The sequence below is a fragment of the Dasypus novemcinctus genome, chromosome 13 (genome assembly GCF_030445035.2).
Source record: "Dasypus novemcinctus isolate mDasNov1 chromosome 13, mDasNov1.1.hap2, whole genome shotgun sequence".
NCBI lineage: Eukaryota > Metazoa > Chordata > Mammalia > Cingulata > Dasypodidae > Dasypus > Dasypus novemcinctus.
The window spans coordinates 50,553,754-50,579,903 of record NC_080685.1 but is presented as its reverse complement, the minus strand read 5'-3'; the positions used below and the strand labels follow the sequence as shown (position 1 = coordinate 50,579,903).

The following is a 26,150-nucleotide window of genomic DNA, read 5'->3' as shown; positions in this document are numbered from 1 at the left end:
CACTTTACATTAAAAGCATGAGCAACAAAAGAAAATATATATAATTGAGACTAATTCAAAATTTTTAAAAAACCTTTTGTATATCAAAGGAACTTATCTTGAAAGAAAAAGACAACTTACACAATGGGATAAAATATTTGGAAACCACATAACTGGTAAGGGTTTAATATCCAGAATTTATAAAAGAATTTATAAAGAACAGCTCAACAACAAAGAGACAAACCACCCAAATTAAAAATGAGCAAAGACTTGAATATACAGTTCACCAAAGAAGATATACAAATGGCAAATAAGCACATGAAAAGATGCTCAACATCATTAGCCAATAGGGAAATACAAATCAAAACCACCAGATACCATTTCACATCCAAAAGAATGGCTACTATTAAGAAACAGAAAATAACAAGTTTTGGAGAAGATGTGGAGAAATAGGAACACTAGTACCTTATTGCTAGGTACATAAAATGGGGAAGCCACTGTGGAAAATAGTTTGGAAACATCTCATAAAGTTAAAGATAGAATTACCATATGAACTGGAAATTCCACTTCTAGGTATATACCCAAAATAACTGAAAGCAAGGATTCAAACAGATATTTGTATGCCAATGTTCACAGTGGCATCAGTCACAATTGCCAAAAGATGAAAGCAATCCAAGAGTCTATCAATAATGGATAAACAAAAGGTGTTATATGCATAAAAAGGAATTCAGTTCTTGTACATGCAATAACATAGGTGAACCTTGAAGTCATCACACTGAGTGAAATCAGTCAGACACAAAAGGACAAATACTGTATGATCTCCCTTTTATGAAAGAATATGCAAATTCAAAGTCAGAAACTAGAATACAGGTTACCAGGGGCCAGGTGGGGGGAGAAGAATGGGAGATTATGTTTAATTGTTATGGAGTTCCTTTCTGGAATAATGGAAAAGTCTTAGTAATGGATAATGGTGATGGAGGCACATCTTGGTGAATGTAATTAACACCACTGAATAATATCTATGAAAAGGAATAAAAAGGGAAAATTTAGGTTGCATATAAGTTACCACCAAAAAAACATAGAACCATACAATACAAAGAGTGGGCCCTAATATAAACAGTGGGTTAATTATATTTATATATATTAATATATATTATATAAATTTATATTTATACAATAGCATAATTACAAAAACACTTTATCATCAATTGCACAAAAAGTACCAGACCAATGCCAAATGTTAATAATAGGAAAAACTATGTATTTGAGATGGGAGTACATGGGAACTCTGCATTTCCTTCATAATTTTTCTGTAAACCTACAACTGTGCTAATAAAAAAAGCAATTAATAAAGTTTGTGGAATAAATAAATGTACTAAACAATGTGGAGAGTTCAAAAAAATAAATGAACTGGAAAGGTAGACTGGGGCTTGATTTGAAAGATTTAAATTTCAAGGTTAAAGAGTTTGAACTGGATCCTATAAATAACAGGAAGTCACTAAAAGTTTTTGAACAGTTTGATAACATAAAAAATAAAGCATATATTTTTACATATTAAGCAGGAAGGATTATTATGATTCCCTTAAAGACATATACTCCCATCTAGCTTTTCTGAAACACATTGTCATACTCCTCTATTTTTCATTTTCAACATTTTTGATATTTTGAGATAATTTTAGACTTACCGAAGAGTTGGAAAAAGAGTGCAGAGAGTTGCCAAATACTCTTCACCCAATAAAGGTATATTTTTGAAATACTAAACTGGATAAAGACCAATTATTCTTTAATAAAGACATACATACAACCAGATTTACTAAGATTGCTTCTTTGGATAGATTGAAAATGGATACCTTCTGAAACTGGATCTTAAGCCTACATTGTAAACTTGGTTAAAATGACGTGGTTGCATTTGTGCCAAGTCCTCAGCCTTAGGAAAAAGTTACCTGCGCCATTAACATAAACATGACGGATGTGAGATCTGGGCTTTAAAACAAAAGCACAGCAGAGCTGTAGTCATGGTTCAAACCTCTCTCTCTACTATCAATGTTACCAATCCTGGAGCCCTGAAGAGAAAGTATCCTTGAAGGTCACTCTCCCCATACCTTTTCTTACACACATGGCCTCTACCCCAGGAGAAGGGGTTGTTATGGTTGGTAGATTGGACCATCCTTACTACATGGCATCTCTTTTGGTTCTCTCTTACTTGTGGTTGGAGTGTGCCAAGATACAAAAACTCAGGTAGAGACCTGAGGGTAGTCGAGACCTCCTTTGGTTTGAAGCTAGGAAGGCCTCACCACCTCGGAGTGGCTGCTCCAGATAGGTGGTCTAGCCCAGCTGGCCAGAGTTCTGTGCAGCAAATAATGAGGTGTTACTTTGCTTTCCTTTGCCATTATTCCTTCCTCAGAAACTGCGAGGGGAGTGGTTGCGGTACTCTCAGGGAGGGTTTGAGTATTCTGATCCTCTGGCCACCAAATAACACCCCCAATTACTACCTATTAATACTACCTATTGCCTTAACTTGTATTTTATTATCTTGGTACATATTAAGTTTTCAGGAAAAAAAATGCTAGTTTTCTAACTTTTCCCTTTATCATCATAGGAGGAGAAGGGAACTACTGTTGAGTTGTTTCCAACTGAATTTTTTGTTTCTCATGATAAAGCTTAGTAATGGTTAATTCAATACAAAGTTTCAAGGACACCTGCTTGCAAGAATAGACAGACTCCCACCTAATATCTAGAAAAGGACAAATGCTTCTGTATCAAAATAATATTTAACATATTTGACATCTTCATTCTCTAACATTTGTACCTATTACTCAGGTCACCTCATGTGAAGCCCTGAAAACAATTAAAAGAGTAACACTCACATAATGATCTGAGTATAGATTAAATTAGATTGAAGTAAATTAGTGTGAGAAACATACTATTCTGGAAAAATATTCTGCTTTTTTTTTCAGTTCTAAAGAAGAATTTGTAAGTTGTAATTGCAAAACAAAACTTGAGTAATTTTAAAATTTATATTATAATGCAACATTTAAAAACAGGTAATAAAGTTTAAAGTTCAAAAAATACAAAAAGGTATTCAAAGAAAAAGTATCTTTTACATGCCTGACTTGAATATTTTTAAAGTATGAAAAATCCATAAGAATTCCATTTTTTTGTCCATCTTGCATGTTTATTTGTTTCTGCTTAACTGTCACCATGACAACATCTTACATTAAGGTACCTAACATTAATCAGGAGTCAGAATATATTGCCAAATGTTCAGAGAGCAGCCCTTGTGTATGATTTGACCAAAATTTATGGCTTTTGAACTTACAAATCATGAATTCTCAAAGGGAAATCTCAAATCTAATAAACAAGAAACAATAACAAATATGCCATTATATTATGCTAGACTTGAAGTGTTTTCATTATCTATAACTCCATATTAATAATTAAAAGCAGAGGATAGGCAAGAAATTATACATAGCTTTTCGATAAAAATAATAGCACATATTGCTATGTTTCATATCATTAATATAATAGCATCGGTTCATGTCAATACATATGTTCTGAATAATGCTTTGACATACATGAATAGTAAGAAATATATGGAGGCAGGCTAATTGTTCAAATACACATTAGCCAAAATGTTTTAGAGAATCATGCCTTTAGGAAATAAGGTAACCAATCACCCAAGTCAAATGAAAAACAAATCTCATTTTTAAAAGATAATCATGAAAACAAAACTTTCAAAATTTTAAAATTAAAAAAAAAAAGACAATCACTAAGAGAAAGCAACAGTTTATCATGGTGGAACACCTGGAGTTTAAAAGCAATCAATTCCATGGAGTTCTCCATTTTGTTCAATCTACGTCTCTGGTAGCAATTTATACTAGTTAACTCTGTTTATTTTCACTTGGAAAATGAAGTGCTGCTGAACATCCTTCTTGTGTAGAAACATAATTTACTTAAAAACAGTTAAGTCAATTTTAGGTTTCTTTCCCAATCAGAAAAACACCTTCTTAACCTCTCTGCCTTCTCCCTCCCTTCCACCCTACTAGATTCCAACCTTGAATCATTTAAAATCTTACTCATCTGTAGTGCTCTTCTCAATTTTTCATATATCTCTTAAAATGTGTTAAAATGGAACCATGTCACACAACCAATCCAATGTCCACATAGAAAAGGTGGCATTGGATTGGGAAAAGTGGACATGATGGCTGATGGGTATGGGGAAAGGCAGGAAGAGATGAGAGATGGAGGCGTCTTTGGGACATGGAGCTGCCCTGGATGGTGCTTCAGGGGCAATCACTGGACACTGTAAATCCTCTCAGGGCCCACTGGATGGAATGGGGGAGAGTATGGGCCATGATGTGGACCATTGACCATGAGGTGCAGAGGTGCCCAAAGATGTACTTACCAAATGCAATGGATGTGTCATGATGATGGGAAGGAGTGTTGCTGGGGGGTGCGGGGGGAGAGGTGGGGTGGGGGTAGTGGGGTTGAATGGGACCTCATATATATATATTTTTAATGTAATATTATTACAAAGTCAATAAAAAAAAAGTATCACAGAAAAAAAAAATGGAACCATGTCTTATTAAATCTGATCAATACCATGGAGAGGAAAGCATCATTCTTTTTCTTTTTTTTTTCCACACTGACATTGTAATAAGGTTTGAGGGAGACACAGTTCACACAAACCCTTGAATACCCATTCATCATGCTTATGAATCAAAAAGGATCAAGCATCATTCTTGACTGATTTATAACACATCTTCCTTTCACCAAATTCCAGCAACGTTCTATTAGTTTATCTCATTATCTCTATTATTTCATTCCAATAGTGTAACAGTCTTGTTTTTTTGTTGTTCTGTTTTTACATTTTTTTTAAAAAAATTTGTTTTTATTTGTATTTTTGTTGTTGTTTTCTTAATAAGAGTCCTATCATGTTGTATTTAAGCTGCAAAATGGTCCATGATAACATTCAGGTATTGATCTCCTTATGTCATTTATTTGTTCCTCCTGTACTTTATTCTATTTTTCATTCATTATTGGTCTGAACAGCAAGTGCCACTTTGAATTTTGATCACAGGAGATTAACATCTCTACCTAAATTACTGTCATCCAAAAACTAATGAAATTATTCTGAAGTCTGTCTTCAAAATTACTGGATTAAACAATCCAGGTCCCAAACAAAGTTCAGATATTTATGTTGTTTATAGTGTGTTTCAGTCTATTAATAGGGTAATTTTATGATTTTTAGAAGTAATTAATATTTTATGGCACAAACTGGAATAATAACTTTGCAGGGCATTAGCTGGTATTTTTCATCTATTTTATGGAGACACTCAGGAAAAGTCAATAACAAAGGGAGCAGACACGTTCCTGCTGCAAAATAATAATGAAGCCAGGAATATAATCAAAAGTCTACTAACATTCTATCCTGTATCACAATTGATAATCATATCATTGATTTCCTAAAATAGATTTCATGAAAATAAACTTAGCACTAAATGTCATTCACTTTTGGAAAGTAAAGAAACTTGTTTATAGTCTATTGTTAAATTTCTAGAGGTGATCAATCCATGTGAAAAATAAATTCAGTTCTATGTGGGGCAGGCTATATTCACTCTGGCAGTCTTGGATAACTCAGTAGATGAATGCTCTGTAGCAGAAACAGAATGGCAGAAGTCATTTTGTGATATGAACTTATTTTCAAGTAAAAACTCTTCTTCCAAAGAGTTGCATTGGGAAAAAATATGAGCCTATGAAGCCATCTGAAAATCTGTGTGAATCTAACAGTATACACAGGTAATGTTTGTTTTTTCCCATAAATGCCTTTTCTCTTTATCAATCATCTTTTTGCAGAGCTGGGCATTGAACAGAAAATTAAGAGACAGAAATTAATAAATAATGGCAACGGGCTTTAATTGCAAGATAATTTTCCAAAGGAAGTGTATAACCATTTGAATGACAACTCATTTTCCACTCCCATTCTGTTCCACATTTATGAGTATACGTGATCATACAAACATACCAGTAAGTGAAACAACCCTTATGTTTAAAGCTTGATCATAGGCATAAGGAAGAAAACTGTTAGAGCAAAGATCCCCAGCATGTTTTTTTACCAACATCAAGTTTATTCATAACAGGATTATTATTTTAGTATTTAAAGTAACATCTAGTTTATCAAGGCATAATGCTTATCACTATAGCTCACGTAGTAGATTCTTAGGGAGTCTTTTAATAATAAGTACTTTTTAAAAAGTATCAGTAGTTCTTCTGTATTAATTATAATAAAAACTATCAATAAAATTATATATATTTTTTGTATTTGTCTCTGAAAACAAACCTTATAGAAATTTATACATACAGCTTATACAACAATTTTAAATTTGGACTTTAAGATTATCATTAGTTAGCTTCTGTTGACTGGAAACTTTTTTTTTAAACAGCAGAAAACAAAAGTTTTCTGCCTAGACTTCAAGACCCTCTATCATCTGATCCCACTGTGTTTATCCAACATCGCTCTCCTGCCCCCTCCCTTTTGGACAGCCCTGTTCTCAGCAGGCTGTCTTGGATGCTCTCCAATCTTATCTCTTCTATTGTCTGTGCCTTTGCTCATTTTCCTTCCCTTAAGAGGAATGTTCTCCCTTTTCTATATGTCTCTTCATAACCTATCCATTTTCAAGATGTACCTTTTCCAAGAAGTCTTTACTAGGACATCCCTCATCCCCCTCTCTATGCCCATCTTGTATCACTCAGATATTATGCAGGTCTCTGACAGTGACCTCACCTCTTCCTACCTTCCCCCTTACTCTATCCGAGTGGCTCTTGCCTCAGGACTTTTGGACTTGTTCTTCTCTCCATTTGAAAGGCTCTTTCCCCAGCAATCTGCAAGTTTACTCCCTGGATTCTTGCAGATATTTTCTCAGACATTACCTCCCCTAACTCCTTATTTAATACTGCAATTCCATTTCCAAGATTCCCTATTCCCTTTCCTTGCTTTATTTTTTTCTATTGCACTGGATTGTTAGCACCAGAAGGCATTCCCCAAATGCTCTTATATCTGTTCTATCCTTATCACAAACCTGTTGGCCAATTATATATAGAATGCACAATGTACAACCTCTTTCTAAAAACTCATTTGCAGCAAGCACCCTTAGATATTATTATCCCCTTTTCAAAGAAGGAGGAGGAGGAGGAGAAGGAGGAGGAGGAGGAGGTGGTAAGGTTGAAAAAGTCTATACTGTAACAATCATCAACCTATGTTAGGGAAAGAAATAGAGATATTAAGGCCTGGCTCTAGTGTCTTTCTTGAAGTAATTAGCTACGAAAAACTTTTGGAACATGAAAATAAGTCTATATTGATTCTAGGTACTTAAAGCTAAAAAGATTTTTAAAATATGAATTATAGCATCTAGAAAGCCCAGGGTTAGTGAGCTCTAGAGTCTAGTCCAGGGACCATGAAACCATATCTCATTATTTTATATCTTGGCTCAGAAGTTTTAAGTGTAAATAATAATACCAATGGAGGTCAACTGACATCCAGACCGTATGCACTGGTGTAGTCATATCAGATTTTTACGGTCATCAGCCACTCTCTGATTGGCTGGTGCCCATGTTGTACTGGTAATTTTTTTTTTTTAAGATTTATTTATTTATTTATTTCTCTCCCCTTCCCCTGCCCCCCACCCCAGTTGTCTGTTCTCTGTGTCTATTTGCTGCATCTTCTTTCTTTGTCCGCTTCTGTTGTTGTCAGCGGCATGGGAATCTGTGTTTCTTTTGGTTGCATCATCTTGCCACGTCAGCTCTCCGTTGTGTGCGGCGCCATTCCTGGGCAGGCTGCACTTTCTTTCGTGCTGGGCGGCTCTCCTTATGGGGTGCACTCCCTGCACGTGGGGCTCCCCTGTGCAGGGGACACCCCTGCATGGCAGGGTATCCTTACGTGCATCAGCACTGCACATGGGCCAGCTGCACACGGGTCAAGGAGGCCCGGGGTTTGAACTGCGGACCTCCCATGTGGTAGATGGATGCCCTAACCACTGGGCCAAGTCTGCCGTCCGGTTGTTAAATATTTTGATAATCATCCCTGAAGTTAACATTTAGTAAGTTCTTAATATTCATCAGGCACTATGCTAAGAGCTTTAAAGGATTAATCCATGCAATTTTCACAACCTACCCTATTCCCTTTTTACAGATGAAAAAAGGTCATAACAAAGATGGTAACATTCCCAAGGTCACAAAGCAAAGTAAATGGTAGAGTTGGAAACACACATAGGCCAGATAGCCCCATAGTCTGGAACCCTCAAATCTTATACCCTACTGCCTAATGAAAAACAACTGGTTAAACAGATAGTAGAATATTTTTAGATAAATCTAAGCTTGTATAAATGCATATTTATCCAAAACATCAAAATCGTTATCTTTTTTTTTTTTAACAATTGTTTTTGCCTTTTAAGAGATCCCAAGCAAACTCCTTGAAGGCATGAATTTTGTATTGCTTATCTTTGTATCTATAATATATTATCTGAAACATGGTAGGAGCTTGATAAATGTGCATGAAGTGAATGAGTATAAGAATAATTGAACGAAGTGACTGGAAGTTTGTTTTTACATCTCACCTGAAAGATAGCACTTTCCAAGGATACTTGGCTTTGAATGTAGGCTTAGACAAATTATGTATTAGTTATTAAGTGTATCAAGCTAGAAGTTTTCAAATTTTAAGTTAAAATAGTATAAAGGCTCCACTCTAAAAAAGAATGTTAAGCAAAGCTCAATTACTCAACATCCCTTTTCCACAATAAAGTGGGGTAGAAATCAAGCTATAGAAAGAAAAGTTTTTCATCTACTTAAGTATATAATCAGCTTAATCTTAAATCTTTCTGATCTCACAGGATTTTCAATGCACAAGGCCTACTAAATTCAGAAATGCATGTCTATTACTCCTAAACCTGGGTATGTAGGATTTGGTCACGTTTACTTAAGGGAAAAATCACAATTTGAATATTTGGTCTTTATGCTTCAAATGTTAGCATTTTTATTATTGACAATACATTTGCTCTTAATCAGGTTTGTTCCCCTTTAAATGCCAACAACATAGTTTTTAAACTGTATAAAGGTCACTAAATAGAACATTTTTAAAAAGAACTTCCAGAATATTTTTCTGGAAAAAAAAAATTCAACTCTTCTCTTCCCATCTCTTCCATTCACACACCTTTTCTCAGAAAGATTTTTAAAGAGCTAAATTAAAATGCTAGATCAAAATCCTCTTATTGCTATAAGGGATGGAATGCTAACAAAGCAAGAAGGTTTTCCTGCTTCCTTCCCTCTTCTCATTCCCTAAATAATGCCTGCCTACCAAAGACCACAGTAAGACTTTCATATTAATTTCAACTTAAACAAATATTAGAGTTATATTACTAAACATCAACAGAAAGCAAAATTACTCATCTATAACATTGAGATATCTAGAGCTATAAGACTCAATACATTTTCTCTTTTCTTAAAGGCTCCTATTTGATGAGATTAAATTTTGTAAATTCCAAAATACATTTACTATGTAGGATTTTAAAATTTTATCCCTTTGCCATTCGCTTTAGTTTCAAACAGATTGTTTATCTTCTTCCTGCTAGCACAAAATGTGGTATAGAAATAGAAACCAGATTTCTTTATGTAGTGAATTTCATGTGGTTTCCACATTTCTCCTGGCAGTGGTTTTCCAGCAGACATTCATTAAAAAAATTCCTCCTCAAGTGATTTTTAACTAAAATGGCATTTGTAGTATTCTGTGGCACAGTCTAAGCACACTCTCAGATGCACTACAAGCAGCCTACATATTATAGCAGTCTACACTGGAGTTTACTTTTAAAGTCTTTATAAAGGTAAATAAAGATGTTAAAATTCAGGACAGTGATTTTTAGATGATTCATTCTTCCTTAAAGAAGGAATCCCTTTTTTTTTTTTTACTGTTTATATTCAGGAAAATCTCAGATTGATCAATGTGTATTTATGACCTGATTCCATTAGGAGACCACTGTGAGGCATATATAAAAACTATGGGCATGGTACCTGTCCTCAAGGAGCTTATGATTAAGTTAGAAAGATGAGATATACATACCACAAGTCAAACAACAGCTTCAGATGAATCAGCAGATCAAAAGCAACAAAAGGTTAAATGAATGTAATAGGCAATAAGGTCTATATGGATTATCTGGAAACATTTGGTATGCAATATTCTTTGGAGTCCATGAGAAAGCTGATTTAAAGTAAAAAAGTGTGATCAGTCTAAAGCGCGAGAATTATCTCTCCTCCATTTTGAATACATTTAATGTTTTTTGAAAAACATCGAAAGCCACTGGTTCATAAAATTATTTAAATGACCACATGGAAGCATAAAAGCAAATTTTAATTGAGTTTGAGAGCTCTTTGTTTTTAACGAGTGCATACATAGGGTAAAATTTACCTGATTTCAAATTTAAGGAAAAGAAATAAAATCTTTTTTTTTTTTTAAGATTTTTTATTTCTTTCTCTACCCTCCTCCTCTCCTCCCCCATTGTCTGTTTTCTGTGTTCATTCGCTCTGTGTTCTTCTGTGTCTGCTTGCATTTTTTTGTCAGCAGCACAGGGAATCTATGTCTCTTTCTGTTGCATCATCTTGCTGCGTCAGCTCTCTGCATGTGCAGCACCACTCCTGGGCAGGTTGTGCTTTTTTCATGGGGGGCTGCTCTCCTTGCAGGGCGCACTCCTTGTGCCTGGGGCTCCCCTACATGGGGGACACCCCTGCATGACATGGCACTCCTTGTGAGCATCAGCACTGCATGTGGGTCAGCTCACCACACAGGTCAGAAGGCCCTGGGTTTGAACCCTGGACCTCCCATGTGGTAGGCAGATACTCTACCAGTTGAGCCAAATCCGCTTCCCAAGAAACAAAATCTTATTGAACAAACTCATAAATATTTTTACTGGTAGCTCAATTTCAATATCATGTGCTGACAAAGAAATAAATAAGAAAGAATGGAAATAGGAGGAGATAGGACATGGAAATAAGAAAAGAAAGACGACCAGGAAAAATGGGGGCTGAATTGAAGAAGGGAAAGCTATGGATTATCTCCCACTGAGCTAGGGAAAGAGAAGGCAGAGTAGTAGAAAAAAGGAGGAAGAGAAAAATAATGCTCTTACAGTAAATGCCTTTTGATTATATGATGGAAATATAGTACAAGTAATTAACACATATACTTCCCTTTAACAAAATAACTAGTTTAATTAACAAAGTATTCTCAACTCCCCCTCTTTTTAAATGTTCAGAAGCACCATGTAAGTACCCAAGGGTGGAGAATGTGACTTTTACAGTACCCTGACCACCTGCTTCAAGGCCCTGCAGTGGCAATTTCCTGTTGTGGAATGTACTCAAAATCCCAATTTATTCTACACTTATGATTTAATTCTGATCTTCTAACCAACTCTGAAGTAGATATCCTTATACCATTTGACTAATGAGAAAATGGCAGAGTTGAACTTGGACCAATCAATACTGGTGCTCCTCTTATATCTCAGTTGTATCGAAGAAGCAAAGGTTTAATTTAAAATGCAAGGAAGGTAAAACTTTTACAACAAACATAACTAATTAAATCTGTACAAATACTAAATCACCACTATCTTCTGTTCTAGGCATGGAAAGACTGAGCTTCAGTATTTTCACTGTGAATGTTAATCAACTTTCATTTCACAGTTATACTACAAATTGGCAAGCAAAGGGAATTGTATTATGAAAATTATCTTACATGTGAAAACTTTTTAACATGGTCTCAAAACAGTTTCTGTCAGCATATACATCTGCAAAAAAATCACTGAAACATTCTTTATTGAATGTGAAGGAGAAATGTATTTTGGAGATGGTAGCTTTAAGTAGGGAATATGATATACTCAGAACACCCTGCATGTACATACATAAGGCAGATGCATTGAAAACAATACATAACAGGAATGCAACAGACATGTAATTCATATAAAGAAACCTGAATATTCAACATAGAACCTAAACAATATAAAATTAAGCAATAATAAAACACAGCTAGAATAACACATTAAATTCAATTGGATATAACCTAAACAATATTAGTATTACTGGGTGACCAACTGATAAAATATCAGTTATTTTATGATCTGAAGGCAAAGATGGGACTAGACTAAGGTTAATTTACAAAACAGGGCAAAATTTACTGGAAAATCAAATTCTACTAGATTCCTCATCTTTGTTAAAGGTTAAAAAAAATGAGGGACTCAACTTTCAAAAAATTAACCTACTAAAATGCAGTACCATAAACTTCACCACAGTCTGGAAATATGAAAAGCAGGAAAGAAGTCCCCTATCCTCAAACTGACTTCCCTACTGGCAGAAGGCACATTCTTCTAGAAAAGTAAAAAAAAAAAACCAAATACTCCTCTTATACTACTTATCCTGGTTCTTGTTTTCTCTTTTCTGAAACCTCGAAAATAAATTATTAGTGAGTTTCACAGCAATAACTTCATGAAGCCCTGAAAATGCTTGTGCAGGGAAGTTGAGCTTCAAGCACCCACTCCAGGAGTTGAATACACATGCTGTCCAGGTAGCACCTGAGATCACCTTAAACATTTTCAATGGGGTCCTGATCCCTTAAAGAAAAAGTTTATTTAAAAATCTACTAGTTCTCCAGTGAAACAAGCTATTATTTCAAAAGCAATCTTAACTCATTCTAGTCAATGAACTTCAAGGCTAGTTTTTTCTGGACAAAACTAAGATGGAATGGAAATGAAGTAAATTGTAACAGAGGAAAACACTTTGTTACAGGGTAGAAGTTTGGGGGCAAAGGAACTCTTTCTCCAAAAAAATTCAACGAATAATAGACAAAGTGTGCATGCAGTTTTTAAATGCAGTGGATGATAGTTTTACCTGTATAGAAACAAATCCCCTAAAAATATTGTATTTGCAAAATTACAAAGGTATTTCCTACATAACATTTCCTTGTTAACCTTCAACTGTTGCTGTAAAGGTCTAATGGGCACACACTAAAAGAAATGTCTAACATTACAAAAACCATGGCACAAACTCTAGTCTTAAGTTACTTTAAAAAGGGAAAAGAATTGATTTTGATGTTGATAATTCTCTCATACAGATGAGGTTTACTTAAAATATGCATATTCATATATATGCACACAGATACATACTAACATATATATATTAAAAAAAAACTGTAATAGAAGCAGGTAAACTCAGGGATGAATAATATCATTACTGTCTTTCCAAAATTATTCTCCAAAAAGTTATCTTAAGGAGTGACCCACAACTACTATATTTTAAAAATAACTGTTGTCTCTTTTTGGAATCAAGTATTTTCTTCTATTTTGACTTGTTTACAAGTAAAACACCTGGAGGGAAAAGACATGCTTTATTCCTCAGCAGTACTTGCTATTGCTGTTGCTTGGGCTCTGGAGTCACCCAGACCTGGCTTTGAGTCCCAGCTCAACTATTAATAGATAAAACTGGGTACCGGTCTGAGTGGGTCATCATAGTAGCCACTAACCTGCATGAGGTCTAAACCTGGCTAGGCCCTGTTCCAAGGTCTTCTCAAACATTAACCCATTTAATTCTCCCAAAAACCCTATTTTACAGATGAGGAAACTAGAGCTCAGAATAGTTAATCTAATAAAGTCACATATTAATAAATCATGAAATCAGGATTCAAAACCACACAGTCTAGCTCCAGAACCCCTCATACAACACTGCCTCCTTGAGCTTCAGCTTCCTAATTTGTAACCATGGAGAAAGCCTACTTTTCAGAGTTGTTGGATTAAATTATATCATATTTGAAAAATACTTAGACTGGGGCCTGGCATAGAATAAGTGCTCAAATAAAATAACAAGAAACAAAACAAAATTTTAAAAATGGAAAACAGTTCATTTTCCTTATCTAAAGCTTTTGCACTGTAGTTCAGAGTGTTACTGAAGTTATATAATCTGATTCTGTATGGCAAATTAAAGCCATTTTGAGTTGATTAATAATCACATAATGTAAGTGTTTATAAAGAGACTTGATTAATACTCATTTACAACATGGAAATAGCCTTTCAAGATAAACCACTTTATATACTTTATATATAAAATTTATGTAGTTGCTTTTTCTAATATAAAAGTTATGCAAATTTCAATGGTGACATGAATAATAAATGTTTCAATAAGGCCTCATGTATCCTTGGAAGCTTGAATAAATTCTCAAGAGAATGAAAAGAATTGAGAGACCACTCTAAGGTGTCTATAATATACACAACTAAACAGATTTATATTGCATCAAACTCTTTTAGAAATTCATATGATCTATCTTCCCCTTTTGGATATACCAGAGGATTGTAAATTCTAAAATAAGGACAAAGACTTGGGAGCTTACAAAATGACCTCTTGGGAGAGGATGTGGCTCAGGCCCACCCTCCCAGATGGGAGGTCCTGGGTTCAGTTCCCAGTGCCTCCTGAAGAAGACAAACAAGGAACAGATAACAAGAAGACAGCAAGCAAAAACGAAAAAAAAAAAATGGGCAGGGAGCAGACAGACCTCGGGATCAGTTCCCAGTGCCTCCTGAAACAAAAAACAGACAACAAGCAAAAAACAATGAGCAAACAGACAAGGGAGCCATTGGGGGAGGGGGTGCAGGGATGACCTCTTACATAATTATGGGTATTCTGGGTAAAGCAGACAGTTTTCCTTCACATGGACATGTCCTTGTAGCCAATATGCTTCACTTGTACCCACAGATACAGAAGGGATGCTTTCTCTACCCCTCGTCGGGGAGAGTGGTTTCTGGGTCTTCATGTGAAACATACAGATTTTTTTTTTTCTTTTATATCATCCATGCTCATTTCATAGTATCACTAAGGAAATAAAATATTGGTGATGCCACAGAACATCAGGAGTCAATATTCTAAAATGGTCAATGACCTGAGGACTCCATGTTTCTCTTGTCCAGGTGAACCAGAGCTCATTTTAAAGTCTGATCCTAACATGGGATTTAACAGGAGTTTATAACACATAGCATTTAGATGGAGCTCATCAGCTTTTGAGGGTTGAAGCAGGCAGGAGACTACCTGAACCTGCCTAGAACATTCTCATTTAAAGACTGCCCAAACAGGCCAGCAACAATTTTCTAACTCTTTATGATGTTTTCCCTAAAGATTTCAGGACAGTGCTTCAAATTTTACTCAAGTCATAAATCATTTATTTTCCATCATGTGACTGGAGTGCAACAGAGCTAGAATTTTAAGGTTTGTCTGCAGGATATATTATATTACTGAAATATTGAAATAGTTCCCTTGTATACCAACGGTTACTAAAACTCAAAGATGCAACATTATTTTCCTCAAGTGTTTTGAGGGAATAATGTTCATAAAATATATACTGCTTTTGATTAGAGGCTGATTTCCAAATAAACAGACTCAACAATGGAAATTCTAGAGACAGGCAAAACAAAACACACCCGTTTAAAAATCAACTCTCTCACAATCTTTGCTTTTTGCAAGCTTTAGGAAGCTTATAAAATTAAGTTTATGATTTATAGCTGTTCCAAATTAACTTCTTTTTCAGTCTTTGAAGGAAAACCAGTCAACTCTTCTAAAATATACCTCCTCTATTTTACAACCTTTTTGCCTAAAGTAGCACTTCACTGCATTGATCTAATGGCAGCTATTTTTTGACAATGAGGGGAAGGGAAGAAAAGAGGAAAGCTTCATAACAAATCTCCCAGTCCTTTTGAGTCCTAACAAAATAGGAAATACAGGCAATTAGGGGACTGCCTTCCCTCTAATAAAAAAAAAAAAGTGCTAATCCACACAACATAATGCCAAACTAAGTGGGGCTTTCGTCTCTAATTTGCAAATGAACTGAGGTCAACTCGATTTTTATCTCAGCTACAAACTGGATAAGAGAAAACTCCAAGAAAGGAAACACCACAACTTGGTTAGATCCTGCTTTTCACACAAGATTCTATGACTGATAGTTTAGTACACAGGATGCTTCCAGAGATTATAAGTCCAAAAATAAGTAAAGAAAAACGGTTGGTCCAATGTTCACATTTACTTCAAAAAGAATATTGCAATCTGATATATAGCTGTAGTACACACATATACATGTTAAAATTGCACTGTTTTTCACGTAAGATAAAAGATAACTTTAATTTTTAAAATTATCATGATAAAGGTTTGATCACAAACCACACACATATTACATGGCTTTTACTTATTCTTTCAGTAGTTTACTGAATGTCCTACTACGGGCTAATAAAAGCAAATACTGTCCCTGTCTTCAATTAGCTTATATACTATTTGGGAAAAATGTCCACTTACATGAAATACAAGACAGTACAGGTAGTATTCAGTACAAAACTATGAAAAGGCAGCGATAATTAATTGACAATTTAATAACAACAATTATAAGTGCTATAAGAATTCAACAGGAAAAAAAACCTGCCTCTGTGGGCTGACAGTGTGCTTTAAGCACAAGCAGTACATAAGTTCTGCCACTTAAGTAATCCTACGAAGTAATATACTTAGCCTCTCTGATTCCCGATTTCAACATCAAAAAATGGGAACAATGAAAATATCTCTCCCATGGTGTTATTACAAGTAACTGACACAATGTATATGAAAGGATTTTTTAGTCTATAAAGAAGCTGTATAATGACCATTGAGAAGGTGAGAAAAGGAGTAATACCAAACCATTACCATTAATTTAGTGGGGTGAGGGTTGAAGGGCAGAAAGAGCTAGGAGGGTAGAGGGGAAGATGAATAAATATTTCTTTACCTACTTCTATATTGTTTGAACTTTTATAATTCCTGTGTACTAATCCTGTAACAAAAAAAAATTTAAAGCTACATAAATATTATCTTAAATTTGCATATGTGGATATCAGAAAATACCCGAATTGTAAACACTAGTAACCCTGTTTCTTTATTTGTAGATAAACTATTATTAACAGAAAAAAGTTTCAGTCCTGGTTTCAGTGAGAATTTCTAAAGTCATAAAAATCTGCCAAGCTTGGGCATGAAAATGAACTGTAGCAGTATTCCTTTTCCATTGACATTTTAAAAAAACAGAAAACTTTGTAGTCACCCAAAACCATTCATCGATTTGAACAATCACTTTGGTCAATGACTTTTGAAATACATTAAATAATGTCAATTCCTCAAGGGCAAGGACTTCATTGTGTCTAATTTTGCTTTCTATAACCCATTATGTTTTAGGTTTTCAAATGATAGTTTTTCAGACATAGAAAAAATCCTCAAGCCATTTTCAAATCAATGCCAGAGTTTCCAAAGAGGCATCGAAGACTTTTTAGATTGAACTTGAACCAAGATTAGCATTCCTAACATTGTAAGTAAGTGTAAGCTCTTTGAAGGCAGGAATCAGACTGTACTCATCTTTATATGCCCAGTCCCTGGCATTATGACTACCACATGATTAAGCAAGAATTAATATTTGTTGGACGATTTGAAATAAGGATAACTCTAAGGAATTTTAGTCAATTGAAAGCCAAAGAAGATGGGTTTATGTGCTAAGAGGAACACATCATTTATAGTTGTTTCTGTAGAAAATCCTTTAAGATACTTGAATAAAACATCATAAAATCCCTATTTGGTATAGGGAGAACCATGTACAAAGGTATAGATGTATGAAGTAAGCTGAAATCATAGAGCAGTGTGATCAGAAACCACCTTTCATTTGTCTTACTAAATATTTCCAAAGCATGTCTCAAAGTGTTAACAGAAGAGCAGAATAAAAGGCTTTCATAATTTGTGACAGAAACAGGCCCACACCTGGAATTCTGGATTACTGGTTGACTATCTTCACACTGGCTCTTGGCTCCCCAAAGATGATTTGGGATTAAATGTATAGACACTTAAAAGGACAGAGTTGGTATCCACATATAATGACTCACTAGACCGTATTTAGTCACACTTCCTTATTTCCAATATTATGCAAGCAGTGACAGAAAAATTTAAAAAGGGAGTTGAATAGACCTAACAAGACAAGTATGGAATTCCTCTGATTTTCACTGAGGAATTAATTCTCCTGTGAATGATATACCTACTATTAATCTCTTTCTTCCATTCTAAGTTACTAAATAATCTATTTTTATCTTATTTAATCTTTCACACAAGGTAAACAAGGCTTACAATAACTTTTGAACACTTTCATGGTACTTTAATTCAAGAGAAGCCATTTTTTGAAAAGCAAATGCTTTAGACAGTTCTCATGTGATGGCGTTGGAAATATTCAACCCAAGGTATATTAAAAAAGTATATTTTCTGTTTCTAAAAAGTATTACAGAAGGTCAGTAGAAATAGACTGTTTTGGCTGCAACACTTTAAAGAATGCTAAGTCTCTTAGCCTGGTTACTCAAATTAAATTTGGAAGCTACTTAGGAATTTTCTCAAATTTTGGTCTCCCAAAGGGCAATTAATCAAGTCCTTGTTAGAGGCAACTCTAACTTTAATCAGAATTCTGTGGAGAGAATGTCAGAGAATGGTATATTCTGAATATTCAACAATATATATAATTGAAAACAGCAACAACAGGAGAAGAAAAGTAGATGCCAGTGGACTGATATCTTACAACCTTTGGTCAAGCAGTCAGTACTTCGCAAATTTCAACTGACTCATTTAACCAGAGATAAAACTAAGCAGCAGCAGAATACCATTAAAACAAAATATTAAAACAGAATCAGGAATTACCAGTGAAAAACAATTCTATACATGACATAGATCTACCAGAGGCAATTTGTTAGGAGACCAGAGTGATTATACCATAGTAGATGCTTCAAATCAAAACTTTTAAAGTTTATTTAGGTCAAGCTATAGCACAGCATTCAGAGAGCCAGCCAAAGTAGCTGAGGGAAACTAAGAAGGCCACATGTGGAACTAATTACTCATGTAGAGGCCATGACAAAGAACATTTCTCCAGACTTTTCATGGGGGCTTCACTTTCAGGAAGTTGCTATAATTACTGTTCGACTCTAGAGCAGCCTGCAAGCCGCTGACAGATCCAACAGACAAGGAGGAGGAGGGAAAGAAAGAGAAAAAAAAGAACTTATCTGCTCTTTTTGACGAGCGAAATACCAGAAAATAAAGTATCACAGGAAAGCGCAAAAAGGCTTCCAAATGAGCCCTGACTTCCAGTGTTCAACTTTCTGTTTACTTTTTTATCTATCCTCTATCTTCAAATTACTTTTCTAGCCCTGAACAGACAGCAAATTTGTACTTCTACACTAACTTACTTTCAGTTGGCCACAGCTGAACTGTACATCTTGACTTTTTTTTTTTTTTTTTTACAGCGTTTCCATACTGGGGCCCACTTCCTGCCCAGTTGAGGAAAAAAATCTGGCCTGAAGATGAAATGACTGCTTAACATTACACTAAAACATCTGGTACCATTTTATGCACAGACCCATGTCTGAGAGCAGGCGATTCTAGCGGTCTCTCCAGCGGCACAGCGCATACCCAAACCTCCCCAGGGTGACATCATCCCATATATGGACTCTCCAGCCCAGCCCTCCCCCTTTTCCTGGTCCTAAATTCATTGCCAGTTCCCCAGTCTGCAGCAAATGTGCCACGTCAAGACTGGAAATCACAGCCTTTGAGTGTGTCTCAGTCAGTGCAGCAGAGTTCAGGGGGGAAAGCCGAAGGCAACCCCTGGTGCAGGAAGGGAGGCTTTTCCTAAAGACGGGGAGAGGATTTTAAGTAAATAGATGGAAGCTTCTGGAGATCCTGCTCCGTCGCCCCAGTGTTCAGACTACCTGTTCAGGACAATGCCGTTGTACAGTAGTCTGCACATTGGTTAGACTGGGCAAGGGAGAGCAACGCCATGGACTGCTGGGGACAAAACTTGCTGTTTCCAAGGAGAAGACATTTGTTTGCTCCTTTTTTTGAATCTCATATCTAGTGTTTCTCTTCACAGGTTTTGCACACTAGGGACCAAGAAGACGTTGGGGACACTGCAGAGAAAGGACGACTAGAAGGAAGACCTGTAGGTAAGGCCTTCTTGATGGTTCACCTGGTCTGTGACCAGGGGATCCTAGGTGGGGATCCAATGATTTTTGTTAAGGTGTGAGAAAAACAATATAGGTGTGATGGATAACAAAGTATTCAATTTTTAAAAAATAACAAATGTGTGATATGTACCACTTTAATATGTTATTTGATTTCTGAAGATTTATAATTCAAGTATTTTCCCACTTCAAAATGAAATATGAAAAAACTCACTCCAGACTTGTAAGAATAACTTAAGCCTTGTTTTGAATTGTTGAATGTAATAATGCAGACTGAAAAACCAGTTTGAATAAGGGCTATATGTATAACTTTTAACCTACTAAGATGGAACCCATTTTGCCCCAGAGTAAAGATTATTTACAATTTTTAAAACTCTTTATGGATAGCTTTTCTGAAAATTTACTTACATAATATAAATACCTATAAAATAGTATCTAACAATGAAAGAAGAGTCTGCCAAGTTTTTGCCCACCAGACAATTGCAGATGGGAGGAGAGCAGAGAAGAGAGCTAAACCAGAACTTATCGAGTCAGCAAGCAAATAAATTAGGTAATACAAACCTCTCTCTTTAGACATCACAAGATAATATCTTTGTATTACAATAAAAGAAATACATCCGAGAATGGGTGATAATTGCTGGTCAGCTGAGCCCACTTACCTATATTGAACACTGCTCCTATTTTCTGAGCATTTAAAATGATAAGTTACTTTGTCTAGAATCTCACTGATAAAAAAGGAATTTGTAAAGGAAGGCAGAAGTTTTCTTTGGTCAGTTTCCAGCAGTCCTGGAGGTGAAGCAGGGTGGGAAAGGGGGAGGAAGGTGGGAGGGAGGAAAACCCTCAAGCTGAATAAAATCCCAATAGAGAGAATAATAGAGAAGTCTGGGTTGCAATATGATCTGCGAACTTAGTGGTGAAGCCCTTAAAGAAAGTTCTGGAAAAATATAACTGCTTCATCCCCTAATTCCCTCATAACCTATTTATTCCTACCCCCAAACAATTCTATATAATGAAAACAATTTGTTCTATGGAAGGCTATTTGTGAAAAATAAATGTAATCTCTTTTGTCTTTCAACTTTAAAGGTACAGGGGTTACTATAAATTCTTTAAATTACACATTTTGTGACAGTCCAAAAATTGCGGCAAGCTCTCTCTGGAAAACATTTTATTATAAAAAGCTCTCCAAGTTCATTTTTGTCAAAACAACTTATTTTAAAAAATTACTCTCCTGATAATCCCAAAACTGGTCTAAAAAATTTTTTTTTTCTCATCAATTCATGCTTTTTAGGTAAAATGTAGAAGGCAAGAAGAAATTCAGCTATCTTCTCCATTTATACGAGACAATAAATTCATCTTTTTTTACTCTGATTTGACAACTTCCATATTAATTATTTTAATAGAACAAGTGAGGTTTTAAAATTCTATATAGTTTCTTTCATATAGAAAATTTTGAAAAACTATTAAGTAAACTTACAGGAGCTTTTTTGGTCACAAAATATATTTTTACTAGTAGATAGAATTACTAAAAAGTAAGGATAGTTATATGATACTTTGGTAATGCTTAAAGTTCTCAAATTTTCTGTTTTTATTCTGTGGACCCAAATGAATTTCTTAACTCGCTTTTATAAAAAAGCATACTAAATTTAAATTTATTTCTTTAGATTAAGTAGACTTTTTGTTTCAAAGACGTCAACCTCCCACCCTCCCCCTTGTCCCTCATCTATTTCCTCTCTCAGGATTACTTTTAGCCTGGAGACAGAAAGGACGCAAGGGTGTCCTTGGTGTTAGTACAGAAGTAGAAATATAAGAAATACTTTGTAGCAGAAGCATGAGTCCCATAATAGAACCTTTTTGGAACAAAGTTTTAAAAAATAAGAAGAATAGTATTTATTTTTAAGTTTTAAGAACTAAATTATAAAATCAAAATAAAAGCTCATTTTATAAACTTACTGAATGAAGGTAGATTGGTAGCTTATGCGCTGGTACATATGCCCGCATTTATACACACATAATAAAAAAGCGTTACCTATTTGCAGGGTAATTAGAAAAATACTTAATTTCATTTTGATATTACTTTATAAGGAGCTACACAAATATTTTAGGGGTCATGGAATCTATTCCAGAGGGAACTAACCAACAGTGAACATCTTCAACTAACGCCAACCCTGGATATGATGGTAAGTGTAAGTATTATTGTTAAACATTGTACATCGTCATAAAGCAAAAGTGGTTTGCAGCGCCTGTCCAAACCACACTTCATAGAAATTTAGCAATTGTTTTTTGTTTTACCATATGGATGATTGATAAGTTAAACTGAAGTGCCAGGTTAAAAGGACAATTTTTCTACCATCTAAGAAAAAGTTCAGCTTCAACACCATCATTTCTTAATTGGAATAGGATTGATAAAAAAGAGCTTACTTATCTTTTAAAACCTTTTTTTAAAAACAAACATAGATTTCAAAATCAAAGAAAGTTTGTTTACAGTGGGACACATTTCACACTGATCATTTTTCTGCAATTAGTCAATAAGTTTAATGTCCTTCCTGCTTGGCATTTGGGCTATTGGCCCAGATAATATGTTTATATTTTTAAAAGACTAAAATATACTAACTACCCCCACCTCTTTGCCTACAGACCACCCACGTATTTCATTCTGTGGGAAAGAATTTAGACATAAAATTCCTAATGAATGATTTCCCCCCCATTTTTGGTTGAGGTCTTAAGCTGTTATAGGAAATAAAAAGAAAGTACTACTTGGTAATATTTTTTTAAAATTCAAGCATCCATAAGTATTCTTCCTCACTAAAGAGAAGCCAAAGCTTTCAATTACTTTATAAGAGATCTGCTCTTTAAACACAATTCACTTTCTTCTTCTCTAAAGAGTATAGCCCCCATCATAATAATTTCCAAATACTAACTAAGAGACCAGCACTCAGAAACCCTGACTTAAAATAACTAAAAGGTCAGGCTTTAACCTGTGAAAAGATAGAAAATTACTGGGTTAAGATTTCGACTTTCTTAATTCAAATCTCATTTTACACTGGTGTCCTGAAAATTATGAAGGTATAAATATTTACCCATTTTTCTAAGGTCTCTTATTAAGAATGTTTATTAGTTTTAATAAATAGGAAAAATGAAATAAATTAAAGATGATAATTAAACCTTCAATTTAAATTTTCTAACTTTAGTCATGGCAGTCTGTTTCCTGGGGCTGCTTTGGTTTAACGTTGCAGTAGAAGGCTTAGACGCTAATTCTTTGCTTGCATTTTTTTTTTAGATAAGAAATGAAAGGCAAAAAAGAAACTGTAACCACCAAGATTAAAACTTACATGTTATAATATTAATGTGAATAGCTCCTTCCTATTTTATCTCATATTTTAAATGCTAATAAACAAATATTGACCCTATAATTTGGGAGACAGGAAACAAAGGTCTTAAATATTTTTTTCAGTTTTTCATCTTTTTAGCAAGTTTAGATACTGATTCAACACAACTATGAAGTATGTATCTGCCACATACTTACTATAATTCTGTTTTAAAAATCTATCCAAAAGCCTAATGAGTAAAAATCATTTTTCAGCAAGATTTTCCCCCTGAAAAACAGTTATGGGTATTCAGCCTCAAAGTTTTTGGATATCTTGATTTAATAAAACTGTTTCATATTAAAGGATAACATATGAACTCACAAATATTTCTTTTTATTTTTTCAGGTTGCATGCATCATTCCTTTAATTGAGCAGAGTTAACTGGATCAAATTATGTATGGGAGAGAGAGGGAAAGCTATACAGAATTATAGCAATTTTAATTCCCAACAATATAGTCTTTGTGAGTGAGTCACTCTACAATATTTTTCTGTCACACTGAATGCAGCAACAATAACAAAATAATATTTTGGGACACTTGTTTTTTGCATACTCTAACCTTGTAATTATTTAATAACAGCCAAGTTTGCGGATTTTTTTTTTAATTCCCTCAAGGGAAAAAGTTCCTCTATTCTGAAATTATGGCCAGAAACAGAACCAGACATTTAATTTCTTGAAATTAAATAAACAGAAAATTGTATTTATCAACTCTTTGTTAAAACTATATCAAATCTAATCATTGCATAGTTCAGACTTGTAGAAAACTGTCGTTTTTCAAGTCTTTAAAAACTATTTCTCTATAACGTTTCTATTTGCTATTTATTCAGAATTTTACCAAAGGGGGCGGGGACAGATAACAAACTGTTTCCTTCAAAGATCTTTGAAAAAATTCTTAAGTACAATCCTTGGACAATAAGGTATTTTTTTAAAGAATTTACATTTTTTGGAATTTTGACTATCTGGATATTTTGTTTGTAAAAGGAATTTGTAAATACTCCTACGGATGTGAATTGGTCATTTATATTAATACAGCAAGTAGGATTATTCTTTACTCACTATAATTAAATTTTACATCCGTATATTTAACATGATTAACTCTTTCTATATAAATTAAAAGGAAATTTTCTAAAGGGTCTGGTTTTAATTTTTGTCAGTGAAATTAAGCTTTCTTTTTCTGTGTTTAAGGTACTATTTTGTAACTGTATTTCAATGTCCAAAACACATTCTAGGCATCACTGTGGGTTATTATCTTTTAGTTTATAACCTTTTGATTCATGGCACAGTCCTGTAGTTAATCTAAAGATGTATAACTTAAGCTCACAATTGCTTTTTATTTTGTTTTCACATCCATACTTTGAAGTTTTGCATTATAAGGAAAATGAGAAATTTAAATAACTTACTATTAATTAATAAAGTATTGGTAAAAAAATATGTATCTTATTGTAGATTCCCATTATAAAAGCATCAGATATCAAAGTCAGCTGTTTGAGTAGCCAAATACACTAGGCTCATTAATTATTTTTAAAATGGCTGTCATTTCCATGTAAATGACAAATTTATTTTTCATAGGCAAGGCTATGGTACTTATCTACTACAAGAAACATGTATAAACATAGTCTTTATCTTTAACTTCAGTATTAAAATATGCAGAGTTTATAAGAAGAGGAAAAACATCTGGTTCAATTACTATGAACTCTGACTGCATGTGGGCCAGTAAAAATATGAATTGGATTTAAGAATAAACCTTGTGTTTAATGGGATATTTTTTTCCTTAAAATTTCAATGTGAGTTTTCTGTTATGCCAGTTATCCATGTTAGCACGTTTGGCACAAATGTATAAGTGTACTTTCTGAATAAAGTCAAAAGTCTAACTTGTTTTTAGTTCCATAATGTTTTAATGTTTAATTCTATTGTGTGTTTTTCTCCCTTCCCCCTTCCCCTCCAAAATCACCAAATGTGGAAAACAGACTGATTGTATCTGCCCATGAGCAAAGGAAACCTGAAGGAACCAAGGGCCTGGCTGGACGGAGTTGTCATGTGTCTGCCTGTCTACACTTGCTGTGCAGAACATCCGCTCACCTGTACAGCAGGCACAGACAGGCAGTCACATGACAATCCAGCCTGAATGACAACCAGCCATTGAAAGAAAACAGCCCTCACACCATAGCATCTACACCAAGAGCTACAACCAAAATGAGGGAGCATGGGGGCCTGGAGTTTTAATCTGTTGGTTTAATACTTAATTCGTATGTATTATTATTATTTTATCATTTATTCTGATTCAAATATTGAAACCCACCAAAATTAAAGTGAGTGGTGCCTATGAAATATAATAAAACCCATTTCTGAAAATGTTCCTGTGCTTTCTATAGTTCTCTTTTCCTAACTGTTGTCAGTAAATCACTACTCTTGATGTTTATTGTACAGTTTTACAGCATCCCATAATCAATATCAAAATTAATACAACAAATAATACAACTTCAATCTGATGCTTGACAAACCATAAATGATCCCAATAATTCTAATTTATAAACTAAGCTTAATTTTCTACATCTTGATTTTTTCTTTTAAATAAAGAAAGGAAGGAAGGAAGGGAAGGAAGGAGGGAAGGAGGGAGGAAGGAAGGGAAGGGGGGGAAGGGTAATAATTCCAGAGAATCATGCATTTTGAGTTAATAAACTCTGCCAGTCTGAGTAAAACATGTGAAAAAAATATTTACTTCCAATATAATTTTCAAATGTATTAAAATAA

At 34.5% G+C, this 26,150-nt stretch overlaps 1 protein-coding gene, 1 long non-coding RNA gene and 1 pseudogene across 10 annotated transcripts in view; 1 reads left to right on the top strand and 2 right to left on the bottom strand.

The window, feature by feature from the left end:
* Positions 1-26,150, bottom strand: part of DNM3 (dynamin 3) — a 693,285-nt gene that overhangs the window by 314,652 nt on the left and 352,483 nt on the right. The gene's annotated exons all lie outside the window — the stretch shown is intronic.
* On the bottom strand, positions 4,618-4,709 carry LOC111763248 (small nucleolar RNA U13; annotated as a pseudogene).
* LOC101423548 (uncharacterized) lies at positions 9,928-25,755 on the top strand. Of its 2 annotated transcripts, none has more exons than XR_001118398.3 (3): positions 9,928-20,018; positions 22,119-22,213; positions 23,747-25,755. It is a non-coding gene; the product is annotated as an uncharacterized lncRNA (long non-coding RNA). The 2 variants fall into 2 exon arrangements; XR_002796147.2 differs by having other exon boundaries at positions 20,469-22,213.